This window comes from Pinus tabuliformis, chromosome 8 (genome assembly GCF_031772625.1).
Source record: "Pinus tabuliformis cultivar Carrire ecotype Pingquan chromosome 8, CPIR1, whole genome shotgun sequence".
NCBI classification, from domain to species: Eukaryota; Viridiplantae; Streptophyta; class Pinopsida; order Pinales; family Pinaceae; genus Pinus; species Pinus tabuliformis.
This window is the reverse complement of record NC_142294.1, coordinates 1,459,227,067-1,459,248,039: the sequence shown is the minus strand read 5'-3', so window position 1 is coordinate 1,459,248,039 and position 20,973 is coordinate 1,459,227,067. Positions and strand designations below refer to the sequence as shown.

The 20,973-nt window shown below is 35.9% G+C and overlaps 1 pseudogene; it reads right to left on the bottom strand.

Annotated features, from left to right (window-relative positions):
• Positions 1–10,826: 10,826 nt before the first annotated feature.
• LOC149241283 (glutamate synthase 1 [NADH], chloroplastic-like) lies at positions 10,827–18,095 on the bottom strand (annotated as a pseudogene).
• Positions 18,096–20,973: the final 2,878 nt, after the last annotated feature.

Below are 20,973 nucleotides of genomic sequence, written 5' to 3'. Positions count from 1 at the left end.
TCTATCCGAGATCATGATCATGCTATTCATCTGATTCCAGGAAGTGTTCCTCCAAACATCAGGCCTTACAGATATCCCTATGCCCAAAAGAGTGAAATTGAATGTATGGTTGCAAAAATGCTAGAGGCTAGTATAATTCAACCTAGTCAAAGTTGTTTCTCTGCTCCAGTAGTATTGGTGCATAGGAAGGATGGATCATGGCGCATGTGTTCGGATTATAGGGAGCTCAACAAGCTCACTATCAAATATAAGTTTTCCATTCCTGTCATTGATGAACTACTGGATGAATTGAATGGATCAATTTACTTCACCAAGTTGGATCTTCGTTCAGTATATCATTAAATTAGAATGAAGACTGAAGACATTCTGAAAATAGCATTTAGAACTCATGAGGGTCATTATGAATTTTTGGTCATGCCTTTTGGCCTTACCAATGCACCTTCTACATTTCAAGGTTTGATGAATTCCATTTTCAAACCCTTCCTTAGAAAATTTGTGTTAGCATTTTTTGATGATATAATAATCTACAACAAGTCTTGGAAGGATCATGTTGAACATGTTGACAGGGTGCTACAACTATTGGAGGAGAAACAATTATATGTAAAAAGATCCAAATGTTTCTTTGGAGCACAAGAGGTGGAATATCTGGGTCATATTATATCTCATGAAGGAGTTAAGGTAGACCCTAGCAAAATTAAAGCCATTAAGGAATGGAAAATCCCCACATCCATAAAGCATCTGCGAGGATTTCTCGATTTGACAGGGTATTATCGCAAGTTTGTTAAGAATTATGGGAGAATAGCAGCACCTCTAACAACATTATTGAAGAAAGATGCATTTTCATGGACTCCAGAAGCAACAAAGGCCTTCGAACATCTTAAAGAGGCAATGTGCCAAGCACTAGTCTTAGCTACACCGGACTTCACAAAAACCTTTATTGTGGAATGTGATGCTTCAGGAAATGGAATTGGTGCTGCTTTAATGTAAGATGAAAGACCCATTGCTTTTGAAAGTTTCCCAATCAAGGGAAAGTTTTTACACAAAGCTATTTATGAGAAGGAAATGTTAGCAATACTACATGCACTTAAGAAATGGTGACCCTACCTAATGGGAAGACACTTCAAGGTTAAAACAGATCATGATAGCCTTAAATACTTTTTAGAACAAAGATTATCCTCTGAAGAGCAACAAAAGTGGGTCACAAATATGTTGGGTTATGACTTTGAAATCATCTACAAAAAGGGGAAGCAAAATGTGGTGGCAGGTGCACTCTCAAGAAAGGATGAGGATGTGGAAGCATTGTTGTGCACCATTTCTATTATCCAACTAGATTGGATAAACGAAGCAAGGGAGGAATGGAAGAATGACGAAGAAGTGTGGGCACTTATTCAAAAGTTACAACAAGATTCCAGTACATCTGATACATTTAGCTGGCAAAATGATTCGTTATGGTACAAAGATCACTTATACCTCTGTAAGAATTCCCAACTCAAACGAAATATTCTAATGGAATTGCACACTTCTCCCTTAGGAGGGCACTCAGGATTTTTAAAAACTTACCACAGGGTTAAGAAGGATTTTTTTTGGGATGGCCTTAAATCAGATATTCAAAATTTTGTGGCAGAATGTTTGGTTTGCCAACAAAATAAAGTTGAAACAATTAAGACCCCAGGTCTATTACAACCTTTATCCATTCCAAGCCATTGTTGGGAGGAGGTTTCAATGGATTTTATCACAGGTTTACCCAAGTCTGAGGGAAAAAGTGTCATCATGGTGGTAGTTGACAGACTTACCAATTATGCACACTTTTGTGCATTATCACATCCATTTAAAGCCAGTACAGTTTCTACTGCATTTATGGAAACAATTCAAAAGATACATGGAAACCCAAAGATTATTGTAACTGATAGAGATCCCATTTTCACTGGAAATTTTTGGACAGAATTATCTTCTTGTCTTAGTACTCAGTTAGCTCATAGCTCATCTTATCATCCTCAATCTGATGGGCAAACTAAGATAGTAAACAAATGTTTGGAAGGATATATTTGTTGCTTTGTATCTGATAAACAAACACAATGGGTCAAATGGTTGCCTCTGGCTGAATGGTGGTATAACACTTCCTTCCATACAGCAACAAAAATGACCCCATTTATGGCACTTTATGAATATCAGCCACCATCCATCACATCATATTTAAGAGAAAATTCTAAGGTTCAAGTAGTGGAACATCACATCGAGCATCAACAACAAGTCCTCCAACTCTTAAAGGATAACCTCGTTTTGGCACAGAATAGAATGAAACAACAGGCATATCAACGAAGAAGTTTTGATATAGGTGATTGGGTATTCCTACAGCTACAACCATATAAACAAATGTCCCTCAAGCAAGCTAAGAAGGATAATAAATTATCACCAAAGTATTATGGTCCGTACAAGGTGTTGCAAAATATTGGTACTATGGCATACAAATTGGAGTTTCCTGCAGCTTCTCGAGTGCACCCAGTTTTCCATGTTTCATGTTTAAAGAAGGTTATAGGCAACAAGCTCCCAATTCAAACAATATTACCAAAATTTGACGAGGAAGGAAAAATTATGTTAGAACCAGAAGCAGTCACAGAAACAAGAACTTGATAGCTACAAAATCAATCAATTTCGGAGTATCTCATCAAGTGGAAGAACTTCTCCGCTGAAGATTCCACATGGGAGGATGAGAATTTTATACAGAAGCATCCAGAACTACTCAAGCATTGAGGAAAACACTTTTTTGAAGGAGAGGGGCATGTTAGGTCCCTATAATACTAGTGATTACCCCATTACTATTGTAGTTATATCCCTTATTAATATTGTTGTGCCCCTATTGTCCCCATGTTGTTATTACTATGCCCCATAGAATCCCTCTATTGTTATTTTGTGCCTTAATATTATTATTGTTAGGTCGGCTGGGTTATACTGTGACTCCTTAGACTCCTATATATAGAAAGGAGGTTTTGTCATTTAAATCATCAAAGAAGGGGGCTGCCCCCTCAAAGAGGCTGAATTCTAAGGCGTTGATCTATCTTTTCTATCTTTTTGTGAGTTGGTTGCATAACACAAGTCCCCATATAAATGTATCAAATTTCTGATACCACATCCTTGGCGACTGTTTTAACCCATATAGAGACTTCTTTTACTTGCATACCAGTTATTTCTTACCCTTCACCACAAAGCCTTCAGGTTGCTTCATGTAGATCTCCTCTTCTAGATCCCCGTGAAGAAATGTTGTATTCACATCCATCTGTTCTACCTCAAAATCAAAAGCAATAGTAACAGATAAAAGCCATCTAATAGAAGCTACCTTGGAAATAGGAGAAAAAATATCACCAAAATCAATTCTCGGCAACTAGGAATAACCTTTTCTACCAACCAAGCTTTGTATTTCTCCACCTTTCCTTTTGCATTTGTTTTCTTCTTGAACATCCATTTGCTGCCAATTGGTTTCCTTCCAACTGGAAACTCCACCAGATCCCAAGCCTCATTTTTGTGCAAAGATGCCATTTCATCAACCATGGCCTTTTTCCAGAGTTTTCCATCCTCTAAATCTACTGTGTTCTTCACAGTTCCAGGATCATCATCTGTAATAGATAAAGCAAAATTTGAACAAAAAGCAGATGGACTATACCTTTCTGGCTGACTTCTTTCTCGAACTGATCTTCTCACACCCGGAGTTTGTGGCTCTTCATCTTCTGATTCCTCCTCTACTGTAGAGTCTGATTCTTCCTCCTTTAGCTCAAACTCTATCTTCTTAGGTTCCTTTGGTTGGACTTCATGTTTAATAACATCTTTAACCTCTCTGAACACCACATCTTGGTTGTACACAACCTTCCTTGTTACTGGGTTCCAAAGCTTATAATCGTTTAAACCATCTTTATACTCAATAAAGATGCACTTTTTAGCTTTACTATCCAACTTGGTTCATTTCTCCTTTGGAACATGTACATATGCATCACTTCCAAATACCCTTGGATGTGAAAGAGAGGGTCTCTTACCAGTCCATACCTCTTGTGGAGTCTTATCCTCCAACGCTAATGAAGGTGATCTATTGACCATGTAACATGTTGTCTCCACCACCTCTGCCAAGAATTCTTGTCCTAACCCAACACCACTGAGCATGCTTCTTGCCCTTTCCATCAATGTCTTATTCATTCTTTCTGCAACTCCATTTTGCTGAGGTGTATATGGAGTAGTCTTCTACCGTGCTATACCACACTTCTTATATAATTTTTCAAATTCTTTACTGCAAAACTCTCCATCATTATCTGTCCTCAACACCTTTATCTTCTTCTCTGTCTGGTTTTCCACCACAGCCTTAAATTCTTTAAACCTATCAAAGACTTTAGATTTCTTCTTAAATAAATATATCCATGTATTCCTTGAGAAGTCATCTATAAACTATACGTAGTACATAGACTTACCCAGTGATGGGACCCTCACAAGTCCAAACACATCATTGTGCACAAGCTCTAATATCTGTTTCTCCCTCTTACCACTAGAGGGGAAACTCACCCGATTCTGCTTCCCATATACACAATTTTCATAGAAATCAAAATCCAGAGAGTTATTACTCATACCTTCTACCATACCTTTACCATGAAGTATTCGAAGGCCCTTCTCTCCAACATGTCCAAGCCTTTGATTCCATATCATGGTCTTCTCTCCAGAGACCACTAGATTTTCTTCTCCACTTTCAGGAACCACAGAACTATTACACCCATCAACAACAATGCTACCTTGCATCTTGTACAAAGCTCCGATTGGAACTCCCCACACCAATACCAGTGCTCCACAAACCAACTTGCAGGTATCCTTCTCAAACACTATTTTTACACCCGCATTATCCAGCTTGCTTACAAAAATCAGATTTTTGGCCAATGTAGGAATATATAGAACACCTGAAAGTGTTCTAACCCTTCCACCTTGCAACTTCAACTTTACTTTTCCGCGACCAACAATTCTAGCCTTCCTATCATCCCCTAAGAAGACATCACCATCATCATATTTCTCATACTCATAGAACCACTCTCTATGGGGAGTGAAGTGAAAGTATGCACCCTAGTTAATCAACCATGCCTCATGATCTACATGTGTACTTGACGTAGGAAACTAGCGAATACACACAGAGTACACAAATCAGTCACAAATTCTATTGTCCCCAGGAAATTTAACTCTCTAAGGAGTCAAATATTCATAAAAGAATGCTTTCAAGTCCTTTCATATGTCCCTATGGGGAATGATTTATTAAACCCCCAATTATAGTCTAACCCTTCATTAAATAATGTCGCACATAAATCCAAACCCCGCCTTATAACTTTGGTCGTAGTAGGACTTAACCATAGCCCTTTCATCAGCACTTAATCTATTATAACCTTTTATAATAAATATTACATAAAACACCATAAACCATACCTTTTCTGCCTAAGGCCAGACTTCAAAATAATTACACCCACATTCATAACTTATCAGGTCTGCTTGAACTGTTAAAACATGCGCACATTCCCACGCGATCATCGTCTGATCCAGCATCCAATGAATGGTTTGGATGGTCAGACTTCAATGATGGTTAAACCTTGTCATATAAAACCCATTGAGTTTGAAATCTAAATTAAACTCCTCACTTGTTCACTTCTGATATCCGTCTGATCATTCATTCGACGGACGGTCCAATCGCCTTTGGATTTCACCCCAATTAATTCTCAGCTCATAATCTCATTGGGTCTGTTTTCTGGAAACTTCTTACAAAATTTTGAGGTCGCCCAATAATCCACTTACCACCTTTAGGAAACAACTCTTTTGGTTAATGCATGCGCGTCTTCACTACCTAATGACCGTATATCTCCTTTTATCAATGATCACAACCCACTCGTGACTGTTGACTTGTGAAGTGTTGACCGATTTACTGTGCTATCAACGATTAATCTGAGCCGTCCATCCTCTAGTTCAAATGATACAATTTAATCCTCACCGTCCTTTCGCCCTTCACGGTTTCTTTACCATCCTTTTGTAATTTTGGAAAAGTCGGTGTTCTCCATTATAAAAGATATTTTCAATCTTCCTCTGTCTACTGTAAAACTCAATTACGCCCGCTTCGGGCTGATCCTTCTGTCAACTCAACATGGAATCTTGATTTCTACATGCCTTTACACAGGGTTTGTTAAACAATTAAATACGCATTCCATAAAGGAAAACTCCATCAGACATTCATGCTATTCAACATAGAATTCATAGTATTTCTCAAGTTCTCAGTCAATACACCATAGGGTTATTAAAACACATACAGATACAAATTCTCACACAAATTCACACTATTTGATATTATAATATTTATAAGGAAACAGTCACATTCGACTGTTTCAGTTCTCCCTTCACTCATCCATCCTATCTTTCCATTTGAATCTAACCTAGCTAACCTCCTGAATTATGCAAAAAGACTATATTTATACAAGAATGGATTCATGAACCAATTTTAGTTCAGATCAAGAAATATCTCACTCTCTCTTAAAGGATCTCTTCAACCCCACTCTTTTCTAAAACAAATGCTAATTTAAGCTTTCAAATCCTTCATATCCTATTCAAAACAAAATAAATCTAATTGCTTGGCTTCATCTCTACACAGGGAGGATCAATCAGCCACTATTCCCTTTTCTCATATTTGACAATAAATAAAAACTCTCACACATTTAAATAAATAAAATTAACTAATCTCTTGTCTTCCAACTCCTTCTTAGTCACAACATGTGATCATTCCATCACATTGCTGACTAGGTCTAAATGCTCCTACATCCGTACTTGAAGAAGCCAAGTACACATCCCCACCTTCATCTGAGGTGGTTTTCAACTTTGCAAAAGGAGCATCATCAAATCCCTTTCCTTTGTCAAGAGTTTTAGATTTAGAGTCCCTTTTGTAGTGCCCTCCCTCTCCACATTTCCAGCACACCACCTTTACAGGTTTTCCTAGAGATTTAGATCTCCCTATAGATTTAGATCTCCCACTCGATGACTTATTTTTGTTTCTGTTCTGGGATCGTCCTCATACAGACAAGGCATCACCATTCTGGATCTCCATATTTTTCCGTTTCATCTCCTCCGTCACTAAGAATGAGACTATTTCATCAAACTACAAGGTGGTTGCATTGCTACCTATTGCAATAACTAGACTATCCCATGAATCTGGTAGAGAATACAACAAACTAATGCACTTATTTTCAATTAAAATTTTGATATCAACAGACGATAACTAACTTACCACAGTATTAAACACATTCAAATGCTCTGTCACTGAGTCTCCATCTTTCATCCTTAGGTTATACAACCTTTTCCGTAGGAACAATTTATTCACCAGAGACTTAGATTGGTACAAAGTCCCTAACTTGTCCCACAAAGCCTTCGCCATAGCTTCCCTTGATACATTCAGTAATACTAAATCCGAGACAAACAATTGTATTGTGCTCTTTTCCTTTTGATCCAACTTCTTCCATTCTTCATCAGACACTCCCATTGGTTTAGTACCCGGATCTACCACGATCCACTGATCTTTATCCACCAATAGATCCTCCATCTTGAGTTTCCACAACTCAAAACTTTGACCATTAAATTTCTCGATCTCTATCTTTCCCCTACTCGCCATCTTCTTTCATCATCATAATCGATCTCACAGATCTCCCACTGAATGTGGTCTACCATAGGCCCGAGCGAAATCTCTCAGCAACAAAGGCATCCCCTTGAAGTCAAAACATCTCCGATACTAAATGTAGGTTTTAACCCCATACATAAATTACCTACATGTTGGGTCGTTAATATGCCATTATTATTGTCACTTGTGAATATTTATTCCACCCATTTCTACCATTCTTCATCATGTCAGTTATTATAATTTATTATATAAATCCATTTTATGATGATTTATGCTCTTATATTATTTATTCTCCTTTATTTCTAATAAATTGATTATTATGCATTATTTTACCAATGATAGTTCTAATAAGTTGGTTATAACATTATTCACCATTTTTAGCCTCCAAGGTAACTTCCAGATTGAAGATTTGATTTTTAAATCTGCCAACTCCGAAATTCGATGGTTTAAGGAGTGACAGTTTTGCAGTTGAGATTCTGAGTAAATGAAGACGAATTTGGAAAATCCGGAACATGGGTTTTGTCCAGAACGGGCCCAATTAACTTTATTAAGGAACGGTTTGCCCAAATTAGGCTTGTACAGGGAGAAATGCAGGGTTCTTTGAGCATGATTTTCTCAGATTTGCAGTTGCGGCCATCGTCCATATCTCAGCTGCCAGCCCAAATTCGTCTTGCTTTTGTTGAAGAGATGAAGGGAAATATATTTTCTTGTTGATCATCTGGTTAGAATCAACCCAAATTTGTAAAAGAAATCATGTTGTAATTATCTATGCTCTGATCTTTCTCTATTTAATGAAACCAAAGATCAGAGGAGAGGGGACTGTTTTTTGTAATTTTACAGTTTCAGAATAAACTTTGATCGTTGAGTCTCATTGAGACCTGATTTTGTTATACTTTTGTGGATGCGATTAATATAGAAGACTTGGTGTTCATTCCGTCGCTGCATCTGGAGTAACTTAAGGCAGTGTTCCATTGGCAGCCAAGGGCCCGGCTCCGAAGGACACTTGCCTTTGTATCATTATACGGTGATCTGCGTGTGGATTGTTTATCTTTATTACGTAGTAATCTGATACATCTTTTATGTGATATGCTATGCTTCGTTATAACTGATATCTGAATGAGTTCTTTATCTCATGTCTCTGCATTTATTCGAATTGCATCTTTCAGCTATTTCTGTAGCGGAATGTTGGTATGAATGTTATTGTTATCAGATCCATGTGAAATAGTATTTGTAAGACTTGAAAGCAATATTACTTCGTTCAGAAACATAGTCATATCATCCATTACTCTCAGATTGCTGTAGTAGTAGAGAACGTGTACATACGGTTGAGGATTGCTGTTCCATTAGTGTGTTGAATGTATATATGATTGACGTTCCTGTTTTATAATGAACTGCTGTTCCATAATTCATTTGTAAATATCTTCTTGTAAAGTAAAGATCATTGGAATTTCTTTTGCCGATTGTTATTTGATTGCGGAATGAGAGTTCAGTTCTAACTCGCGAGATTTAGTTCTTTTAATTGCTGTTTCATTTACTGCTGTCCATTTCGTTTCATTCTGTTTTTTTGCCATTCCTTTTACTTGCATTTATTGCTTTGGAGTGAGAGGAGGTCCAAGGCTGTCGTGAGCCTCAGCAAATGCTACCACGCTCCCTGATCCATGGTCCATGCTCTAATTCCTTTTGCATCAATTTCTAGAGGACTGAGTTATTGCTACTATATCCTCGATTGATGGTTGTTTGAATGAATGATTTAGTTTAAGACATTTCAGTTTCTTGTTGTTCCAATTAGATTCTTTTTCAAGCATTCATTTACTTTTGGGTTTTAAGCACTATACTGCAAAACATTACTCTTAAGTAAATAGCCGCCTCAGACAGAGTACACTCTTGAAATAAAAAGTCGTCCCTGGGTTGATAATTAATGTGAGGTAATTAGGAGTTCGAAAGGCACCTTTTTATCGCTCCACACTACATAAGAATTCTAAAACACAAAAAATAAACAATGCAAGAGCATAACACATAAAATGCATTCTCCCCTGGATCCAAAAATCGATACTACTAGATTGATTTTTCATTATGTTCCTTTCAATGTTACAATACATATTTATACATGCTAAAGCATCCAATACCATGGACTGAAAACCATCGCATCCAAAACCATGTGCAAAAATCATGCACAAAACCATAGGTAGGTCCACCCAACCTAATATAGGGTACAAAAAAAATTTTCCTAAGGCGCTGCCCCAGACCCCATAGAGGTGGGCTACCTACCCCCCTCAAACCCCCCAGATAGGGGCGGTTTCCGCCACCCACTGCGCAATCAGCGCAACGAAGGGGGTGCTCCGCTCTCTCTCTAACCCCCTAGTTCACTACATGGGCTAGTCATGTAAATAATAACACAACCCAACATTTACATCACAAAGGCCTTGGACCAAGCATTTGATGCTTCCAAAAGACCTTCCTTGTTAGTATTAATGAATAGCAATGTGAGACACTCGAAGGAGAGCACTCGACCTTTGATTCCTTTCACAAATTCAATAACAAGGCATGTGAGTGGCATGTTTGGCATGTTGTTGCCATTTTTATTGGGATTATGACTTTCTACAACAAGTTTCCTAGGGGGCACTTATTTTTTGAAAGTGAACATTTGGCGTTTATCCTTCTCCTCCAGTATATCTTCAAAATTTGTGATCAATTGGTCTTCCTTGATCACAAATTTATTTATCTGGGTAGTTGTTAGTATTCTGTCAACAATGGCCCAAACAACAAGTGATTTTCCACCTCTACAGTAAAAAACAATAAAAAAAACCATCAACACTCATTGCAAAATCACCAAAGTTAGCTTTGAAATTTGACATATTATCCCTTTCCATATCAATCTTCCCTCCAATAATTTGTCAAACCAAATAAAAAACTGAAACTAGAGTGAGGAGGTAAATGGAGGAGTTCTAGAAAATATGGTGTGTATGTCTAGTATCTTTTAGAGACATAATACAAATGTTGAAAATATGTGTATTCAATGTTATGGACTGGGAAGGATGCAATATCACTATATTACTCAATTTTCTAAAGAATAAAACATAGTCCAACAATGAATGTTGTCAACTAAATTTGGATTGGACCTGAATCATTAGATTGTGATTATCAATAGAAATTTAAAGTTTTATATCACCTTAGCAGTAACTTTGATGCTTACAAAAATATAGCTTTCTTGTTCTATTCCAAGAAATCCCACTGCTAAGAAAACAAGTTCTACTTCTATGATCTCCTTTGTTCCCTCCATCTCGTTCAACTATAACTTTCCACTCTCATCATTTTACCATGTGACCTTGATCAATTCAAGCCCTTTAACATTTCCATTTCCATCATCTATAAAGATTTTTTCAACACTTTATATGACCTGAGATCTTTACTGAACTTGGTAATAGGTTCCTAGTGGCCATAATGTACTCCGAAAACCTTAAGACACTAAGAAAAAGTGAACAAAGACCCATAATCATGGAATTGTACTAGCATACAACATGTTAGAAAATAATAGATAGCTAATTTTTATTTAGATGAAGATGAACAAAGATAAGCTTGAGGCAAAAGATTCCCAAGAGCACGAGAATTTGTGGGTTGCGGAAGGAGCTCCAAATTCACAACATTGCTACATCCATGGTTTTTTCTATATAATCAGTTCCAATGTCTCCTCCTCCAATGACAACCACCCTTTTCCCTTTTGCAGAAATAAACTTTCCATCTTGCAATCCATTGTCCAACAAACTCTTGGTATTTGAATGAAGGAACTCCATAGAAAAATATATTCCCATTAATTCATGTTTAGGCACAGGAATATCCATGTAATAAATATATATATATATATATATATATATATATATATATATATATATATATATATATATGTGTGTGTGTGTGTGTGGGTGTGTGTACAACAAGGGCCTCGAATCCTATGGCAAAAATATGAATTGAAGTAAAATATAGAAACTGTACCTTGGTTTTGTTGCACCACATTCCAAAATAAGAGCATCATTTTCAATGCAAAGCTTCTCACGGAGAAAGAAAGTCAACTCCAACATTTGCATTCATAACAAAATTAACACATTCCTCTACCATCATATCAACACTTCATTGGATAACATCAAGTTTGTTTGTTTTCATATTAGGAACTCCATACATCATCAGACCTCTAATTCAATCAACACATTCATAAACAGTGATAGACTTCCTATGAGCTTTATTAAGTTGATTAAAAACAACCAAACTAGCTCGCCCATTGCTCACTATAACAACTTTCTTCCTACACCCAATGACCCATCCATATAAATATCTAGTTACCACATCATAGAAAACAAATTGATTATTTTAAAAATGGCATTAATAATTATAAAGGAAAGACACACACTGTGTCCTCCTCTCAAGTGGACGTGGAACCATCCAACATTCTTTGAAAGCTTTATCAATGATGCCACTTTTAATATTTTTAATAAATACTTGATTTTCAATTATTCCTAGTACAAATGCATCTTCACAAGGTCAGGGCATACATGTCCAGTGAATTCTGGAAAATTATTTTCTTCCAGCAGACAATCAAATGTTTTTCACCAACACCCTTGGTTCACTAATTCATTCCACCGAGGTATTTTCTTCCCAAGAGGAAATCCATTGTTATCCTCCATGGAGAAAAGAGTTTCACATGTTCATAATACAAACAAGTGTAAAATATAGAAAAACAAAAAAAATATAGGAACAAGGAATGTAATTAAGAAGCTTTCCAATATACAAAATTACAAACACTCAGATAGTGAATATAAGTTATAACTTATGAAGTTTGAATTGTATAACTACATTATGTTTCACTTGAAATTTTAATAAATAATTTGGGGAAAATAAATGATGTCTGGATTATAACCTGATGCAAAAAGGGGGTTCAACAATTGATACACCTAGCTGATTGTGTCTTTAGTAGTGGCATTCGCTTGTTTTACTCAACCACTTCTTTTGGTGGCCCTAGCTTGTTTTCCTCAACCACTTATTTCCAATCATTCATCTATGCTGAAACATCTCTATATTGAAGATTCTCACACTCATACATCAAAAAACTATGGTGCTTAACGACATTATCTATTTTTGTAGGTCCCTGTGGCACCACTTTCTATTCACTTTGTTGCAAACTAGATAGAAATGTTAGCCCCATGACCAAGCCATCACACTCAACATTTATACAACTTAATATTTTATGAAATTGTAAAATTATTTAAAAGGGTCGAGTATTTTATATTGTGGAGTTAATATTTGATGATGATATGCATGTTATACAATTGGAATTAAAAATAAGTGAGTTTAACTACATGGAAATGTACCTTCTAAGCCCTTTTATTTTTTTTTATGTTGATTTGAAGCAACTTTTTCCATCCTCTTCAACTCCTCAAAGGAATCTTTATTCATCAATTCAACCTCCCCTACTTCCTTCACAATATTCCTAGCCTTCAATTCTTGCAACACTATTTTATAGTATTGTGGGAATATTTTCACAAACTTTGGGAGGAAACCTTCAAAATAAGCAAGGAGATCTCTTTCCAACTAACTATTAGAGTGAAATTAGTGTTACTATATCATAACCTTTAGTGCCATGACATCATCTTCCTCTTCAACATTTTCAATGTCTACCAACTTGAGATTGCATCTTGAATCAACTTTTCCATCAAGATTAAGAGCATAGGAAATACCTCCCCTCATTCCACTTGCGAAATTCCTCCTAGTTTCTCCCAAGATGACCACAAATCCACCAGCCATGTATTCACATCCATGATCTCTTGCTCCTCCAAGCACTAGCTTTTCACCTAAATGCCTATCACAAAACCTTTATACTTCCATACCATTTATGTATGCTTCTCCACTTGTTTTCCCATATAGAGAAACGTTCCCAATGGAAATGTCTTCTTTAGCATAAAAATGGCTTCTTCTAGGATGGTAAACCATGATATTTCCTATTGATAAACCCTTACAAACATAATCATTTATGTCCCCTTTTGACTTGCATTGCCTGTTATTTTACATGAATCATGTCTGTGGGAAAAATCATCATATTTTATCTTTTTGTAACCTCATTTCTAAGAATTGTACCCAAATATCTATTGACATTGCTTATGGACATCTCCATGTAAGCAATTATACCTTTCGCTAGATTTGTCTTTGAAATCCTGATCAACTCTTAGTCCAGGGCCATATCCAGAGCATAATCTTGGGTTTCAACACAATATTGAGCAACTTCTAGGCGAATCTCCCCTGCAGGCCGAGTAGTAAAGAAATATAGATATCTTTAAGCTTCTAATTACGTTCTATAACTTATTTATCCATATCTAGCATATTTTCATGGTCGGCCATATCCTTTATAGTTTTGAAACCCATCTAAAACATAAGTTCGCAAACCTCTTCAGCAAACATTAAGAAGAAATTAGTGACATGTTCTCATCCTCCTACAAATTTTTCTCTTAAAAAAGGATACTGAATAGAAATACCAACCAAACATGTGCTTTTGTGACATTTGTGCATCATGATGCAACCAACACTGATAAGGGGTGATGTACTTAAAATCAAACTCTTCTGCACCAAGGAGAGCAGTTATGAAAACATCTCTTGTTTTTTGTTGACCATCTCTTTGTAGAACTATACGACCATGAAAGTCATTAGCGACCAATGTCTGATGAGTCTCTACTAGCCCAACATTTTTTATTCCTATTGAGCAAGATGCTCCAATACCATCATCATGTCCTAAAATAAATACATGATTTGCATATCCCTTTACTACACAACTTGCTATCACTCCATCTCTAGCTCTAGAGACCACTGTTATGTTGATTATAGGTCTTGGATTAGGATTCTAAAAATCCATCAAAATAGTCAGGTATGTCTTTCTCACCTTCCAGCACAACAAACCTCATATCTTGAAAATGAAACCTTAAAACATGTAAATGCCCCCAACATTTGGTTCAGGGGAAGGAAAATGGTTTTGAACAACTTTGGTTAACGATCCTCTTACAAGATGTACATTTCATTGTTCAGGCTAACAAACATTGGAAATTGTGTGTGGTTCAAGAAAAGAGGGATTGTGAAGAAATATAATACACAAAGAAACCTCCAAATTCTAGAACATTAGAGCATTCACATAAAATTATAGTCTATAGTTTAGATAAAATTTATGCCTATGCATTTCATGTCAGAAAAAAATGGCCTTACTAGTATTTAAGCATAAATTATGAAATTCATTTTTCACATATTAGTTGATAGAACCACATATAAATTTTAGGAACAAATCCTTCTAATATTATATGGGAATTCCCAATGCGTCTCCTTCTAGGATATCCAAAAGAATTCCAAATTATTAGACCACTGTAAGAATTGGATAAAAATAAAATAGCGCATACCAAAACAATGTGTACAAATTATTTAAAAATCAAAATGAAAATTATTCAAGTCTAATCTCTATAATTACCTTAAGAACATAAATAATTTGTGAAAAATATTCAACAAAATAAATAGCATGATGTGGAGGGATAATAAGCCCGACATCGGTATTTGAATTTCTTGTAACTACAATATCACCAATGACTTTATGGCCATGAAATTCACCAACCTCGCTAAGATTTACAGCTTCTAGAGGAATATTTAAAATAAATATTAATAGCAAATATCCAGTCTAATGTAGGAAGGAAACTTCACATGCATGCTTGAAAGTATACCATGCACAAAACATAATATACCTAACAAAATGTCTTGGAAATAAGTGAAAATTGTTATGTTATTTAGAATATGTGCTCTCCCAAACTACGACCAGTATCATCAATAAATTACCTTCTATAGACTCCTTGAAAAGAAAATTCCATACCTGAGCCATCTTAATCTGAATTTCATCTACATTAGTAAGATAGACACTAGAAACACCAAGCCTACCACTTGTAACTTGTTTTATTGCACTTTGTTTAGGATTCACCGAGCCATCAGGGAGTAGTCCTAACCATGACGGATTCTCTCCTCCTTCACCCGAGGCACATAAATCAAGGAAGAAAGAAATATTAATATTGATGGTGCATGAAATAAATCAGTCTAAGGTATCTTTTAGTGTATTTTTTTAATAAGTAAAAACACATGTAGGATAGTGGATTCTTATTAGTTGTTGGAAAATTTTCACTTATCCTATTATTGTTCCAAAATATAGATGAAGATTCAAGCCTGTATTAGATTTTCCTCCAATTTTATTGATTGCAATAGCCAAAATTGTATGAGCCTTTGGTGAAAATGAACCATAACAAACAACACCTATGTAGAATCATTTCACAATCTCACTAGCATGTTTAACTTCCTCCAAAGGAATATTCCTATCTATTACTTAAATTTAAGCATCCCTCACAAATTGCAGTGTTTGTTTAAATCTTGAATTATTTTAGAGTATTGCTTATACATGGAAAAATTGTTTGTGCTAGCTTCTTCTTGAATATTTTCAATGACCTGTCAGTCATTTACATGAACTTCACCATATTTACACTAGTGATGGTCATTATGATTGGGAAAATCGTGTGCATCAACATTCCCTTTGGGTAAAATATGATTATAAAATGCCAAATTATGCAAACAAAATGTATCTTGAGAAATCATATCAAATGTTTCCCCCTCCACACGACTTGGTGTTCTAGTAAAACACCTTTGAACAACTTCTCATGAAAGTCAAAGTGCATTGAAAATTTGAGTGCCTATGCTAGATGCCAAAGAAGAAATTCCTATCTTTCCTAAAACTTTCAACATGCCATATTTACTTTCTTTGATGTATTTCTGAACCAACTCTTTTTTAGTATGTAAGTTTTCATTCTTCTTTGGTGGAGTTTTACCATCAACTATAGTCTCCATATAGCTTCAATTTCTATGTAGGGGCATATTGCATCTACCCCAAACCCTACTAACATGCAGAAATGATGCACTTTGCGTGGCTTCCCTGACTCTATAATCAATCCAATTTTAGTTTTCTCTAACTTTGAGACAATATGGTGATGCACAACACCAATAGTTAGAGGAGAGCTAATAGGGACCTGCTTGGATCATGTTGCTGCAAGAGTCAACACCTGTTTAGTGACACTTTTATCCTTATTGGGATTAGGAAAATTTGACCACTATCTATATAAGGGAAAATAATATATACAAACAAAAATTATTAATGTATATTTTGGCTATTAGAATAAACATAAGCAACAAGTTGAGGAAGTAAATTCATTTATATTACCCACCTCTATTTGATAGCAATAGTAATTTGTAACATTCACGGATTGCAAGACAAGTCTCCTAGCATATCGTATCAAATTTCTCCTCCAATCCTCTAGACCTATGTTCTTTTGAAATTGTGATATCAAGCACTCTCGACACCAACCATAGTAATTCATTTTTATATTGATTATGTTTCGTAAATGGAAAGAATAAGACATTTAAGAGAAAGCCAATGGCACTAATTCTCACTAGTTTCTGTAAGATGCCCTTCTGGACCAATCCTCCATTCCATTGAGGTCAAAATTTGTTCATGAATTGGATCAATAGGAGGGTTTATTACTTTAGGAAACATATCATTGAATACTCATATATTCCTTTTAGTCTATTTATTATCACAACTAAAGTTGTATCATTCCCTATGGAACCAAAAGATTTTGTTCCATATTTTTCCATAGGAAGCAACAAAATTTACAAAGCCTTAATTGTATGCTTGGACAATGAAATGAATATTTAAACAAAAGGCTCATAAAACATGCAAACATACTTTCAAAAATACCTAGTATCATCTTTACATACAAATCACTCACCCATAAGCCTTCAATTGTGACAAAAAGCCATATATTCCCATGTTTTACATTGTATCATCCAAATCGTCGACCTGTAAACCAATATAGTAAACAAGCTATGGAAAGTTTATAGTTCACATCCAATGTACCCATGGTTATATTGAGAGTTCATAAATTACCTTTAATGATCCAATAACTTGTTCATGCACCTTTCGCTTCTAGAACAAAATAAAAAATATCTTTGAGGGTAAGATTTGGTCTTTTTATCCATTCTTCATAGGGCCATGACATGGAATAATGACTTTTTAAGGTCCTCATCATCCACAATACCATTTTTTTCAAAATATGCAAGTATAATGATGCCAAGATTAAGAATTCCCTTTTTGAAAATATCCTCAGGTGAAATTTCTACAACACCTACTTCACTTCCCATGATAACTCTGTTAATTTTTTAGATTGTTCTATGATCTATAAATTACTTTAGCCCTATTTCACACTTCAATTAGTAATATTTCCAATTACAATTTTTCTTTCCATTCTTCAACAGTAATTGGAGATAGAACAATAAATGCAATGACAATGGAGACAATCAGCACATTAATAAGAGACATCAGATTTGGTCAATGACTAGGGAAAAACCCCACTAGGGGGAAGACCCTTTGAAATTATTCTTCTATTATATTATCATAAAATGTCCAGGAGAGAGTACAATGAGCCTAATACAATATCATCAACAATACAACCCAATAACATTCAGAAACAAGTTTCTAGTGTCAGATTATATCTGAGGCAATTTCTCCAGTCTTCCATCAGCTGTAGATAATTTCCTCCAATGCTCAACCTCAATCAAACTCGTAGTCACATGCATGAGGGGCTATGAGAGTGACTATAGCATCCCAACCACTCCCTTAATGCCTCTATGCCAGTGACTATAGCCGAAAATGCTCTGTGATAAACCTGCGACTATAGCCCATAAATGCTAGATCAGCTACGAGCCTCAGATACTGTAATCATGAACCTTTGCAAATTTCTTTTCTCGACCTTACTTTAGACCTGTGCGAACCAATGAATGAGAAGAAAATAAGATTCTTGGTTGGTAAAGTATAAATGAGCTCTTGGTCACTTGTATTTAAAGGCTTCCATGGGTGTCCAACAATGTTCATTTGATGTTGAGGCCAACCTATCCAAATGTGTATGTGTGGGTACATAAATTCAAAATCCAACTTCTACTTATCCAAATGAGGTGATATTTAAGTCGATTTTGGTCCTCTCGAAAAGAGGAATTCAATGGAATAATCATATACATAATATGAGTTGTCCAAGGTGGCATTTAACCGTAGTTTTATATTTTAACACTGCCTATCAAGTAGGGAGGATTCCATCTGTAAAAATCTGTCCATCTATCAATATGTCATCCTGTTGTCTTATGTATCATCTATTCCCAACTCTATCTACTAAAAAAATCTTGAATATAAAGAAGAAGAATCATTACAGATAAAAATCTACCACCCTCTATCCATCAGGCTACTACCCATAATATTTGTCAGTGAGCTACTACCTAGGATCTCATAAGGGGAGCTGCTACTATGACTCCATATCGAGCAATAGGTGATGCAAGGGAGCTACTAATCAACCCATCGTATTGCCTACCAATATTCCCAACAATGACCCTTAATATTCATGTGGTATAACGCATGCATCATAATACTAGCTTGAATGAGATACGCAACTTACCAAGAGGTAAGGATCACACACCTCCAGGCCTTCTCAACCTATTGGCCAGACGGGGAGGGACAATCCCAACAAGCCTATCTCGTGGGTATGATGACAATTGGTGTATACTCTACAAAGATAAATAAATGGTGATCTCCTACTCCAACTCTATGGGTAACAGATAGGGGTGAAACCCTATTATCGATAGATCCATCAACCCCAGGAGCCCTCTATCTTAATTCCTCACACTAGGAGCTCAAACTAGGGGGAAGATTTGGCTCAGTGTTCTCGATCAACAATGCTCATTATCAGGAAGGAACACATCCGTTATTCCATGTTTCTCTTTGAAGACCAAGAACTTCCCTTTCACTAAAGACGGTGAGAATGCCTACAATCTACTCATTTGTCGATATGTGATGGAGTTGAACAAATCTTATTTGCACCATGTCTCCAATGAAGTGATAATGAATCTCTATGTGCTTGGATTTGTCATGAGATATGGGATTCTCTGCTATACGGATCCCACTCTTGTTCTCACTATATATCACTATAGTGTCTAGGACCTGCTAAAATAGCTCTCTAAAGAGATTTATCAACCTAACTACTTTGCAGCTAGCCATGCTAGAAGTAATATACTTTGCCTCAACAGTACTCAATTTTAAGGACCTTTTCTTCCTACTCATCCAAGACATTTAACATGGTAGATCAAAGACTAAAATAACATCTAGGCATACTTTTCCTATCAATAATGCTTCTTGCCTAGTCAAAATCAGTAGATTCATGAAGTCAAACATCTCCAATAGAATATCTCATACTAAGTGTGATCGTCCCATTCAAATATCTCAAAATGTGTTTGGAAATGGTCCAATGTGCATGGGGAGGCGCGATCATGAATTGACACAATGTGTTCACTACATAGCATATGTCTGGAGAGGTGTTCACAAGGAACATCGAAGCCCTAATCAATTTTCTATACTCGTATCGATTCACCAAATCAGGTATTACAACTTCTCCACATAAATTCTTGAAGTTTATTTCCATCGTTGTGGTCATATACTTGCATTCTGTCATTCCAAATCTCTCTAATAGCTTCACAACAATTTTTCCTTGTGAAATGAAACTCTCTCTAGGAGTTTTCCACACCTCAAGACCTAGAAAGTAGTACATGATTCCAACGTCCTTCATCTCAAATTCCGAGGCTATACCCCTCTTAGACTCTATCATCAAAGGATCACCATCTGTCAAGAATAGATCGTCAGCATGTAAAAACAAAATCAACAACATACCTTGGACTACCTTGAAGTAGAGGTTGGGATCAACATTACTGTTGGTACTATTTTATTGCTATTCTTTTCTTCTAGAAATCCATCATTTATCTACCATTTTCTTCCATAAACTCCTCATAGTCCATTAAAATTGATTAATGAAGCATTATAATTGTTATTTTACATTAAATTTAATTTATGGATTTTTATGTTAAAAATTGGATTTTTTCAACAAAATTACGGGATGTAATGACTTCCTGTAATTGGTTTATGTTGTGACATGTGGCATGGCAGGAAAATCGAAACAGAAGATGAGGACGTGATCTAGGATGTACATACATGGTGGAAAATCTATTTAGCATCGAATTTGGAGCTCTTGAATACATGGTCAATGCTGGTAAAACCCAGCCTATTCAGCAGAAAAATCTGAAGTTATAATGAATGTACTTGATCTTTTGCTTAAGATTAGGGACCCTAAACTGATTTAGATTTGTTTTAGAAATCAGTTAGG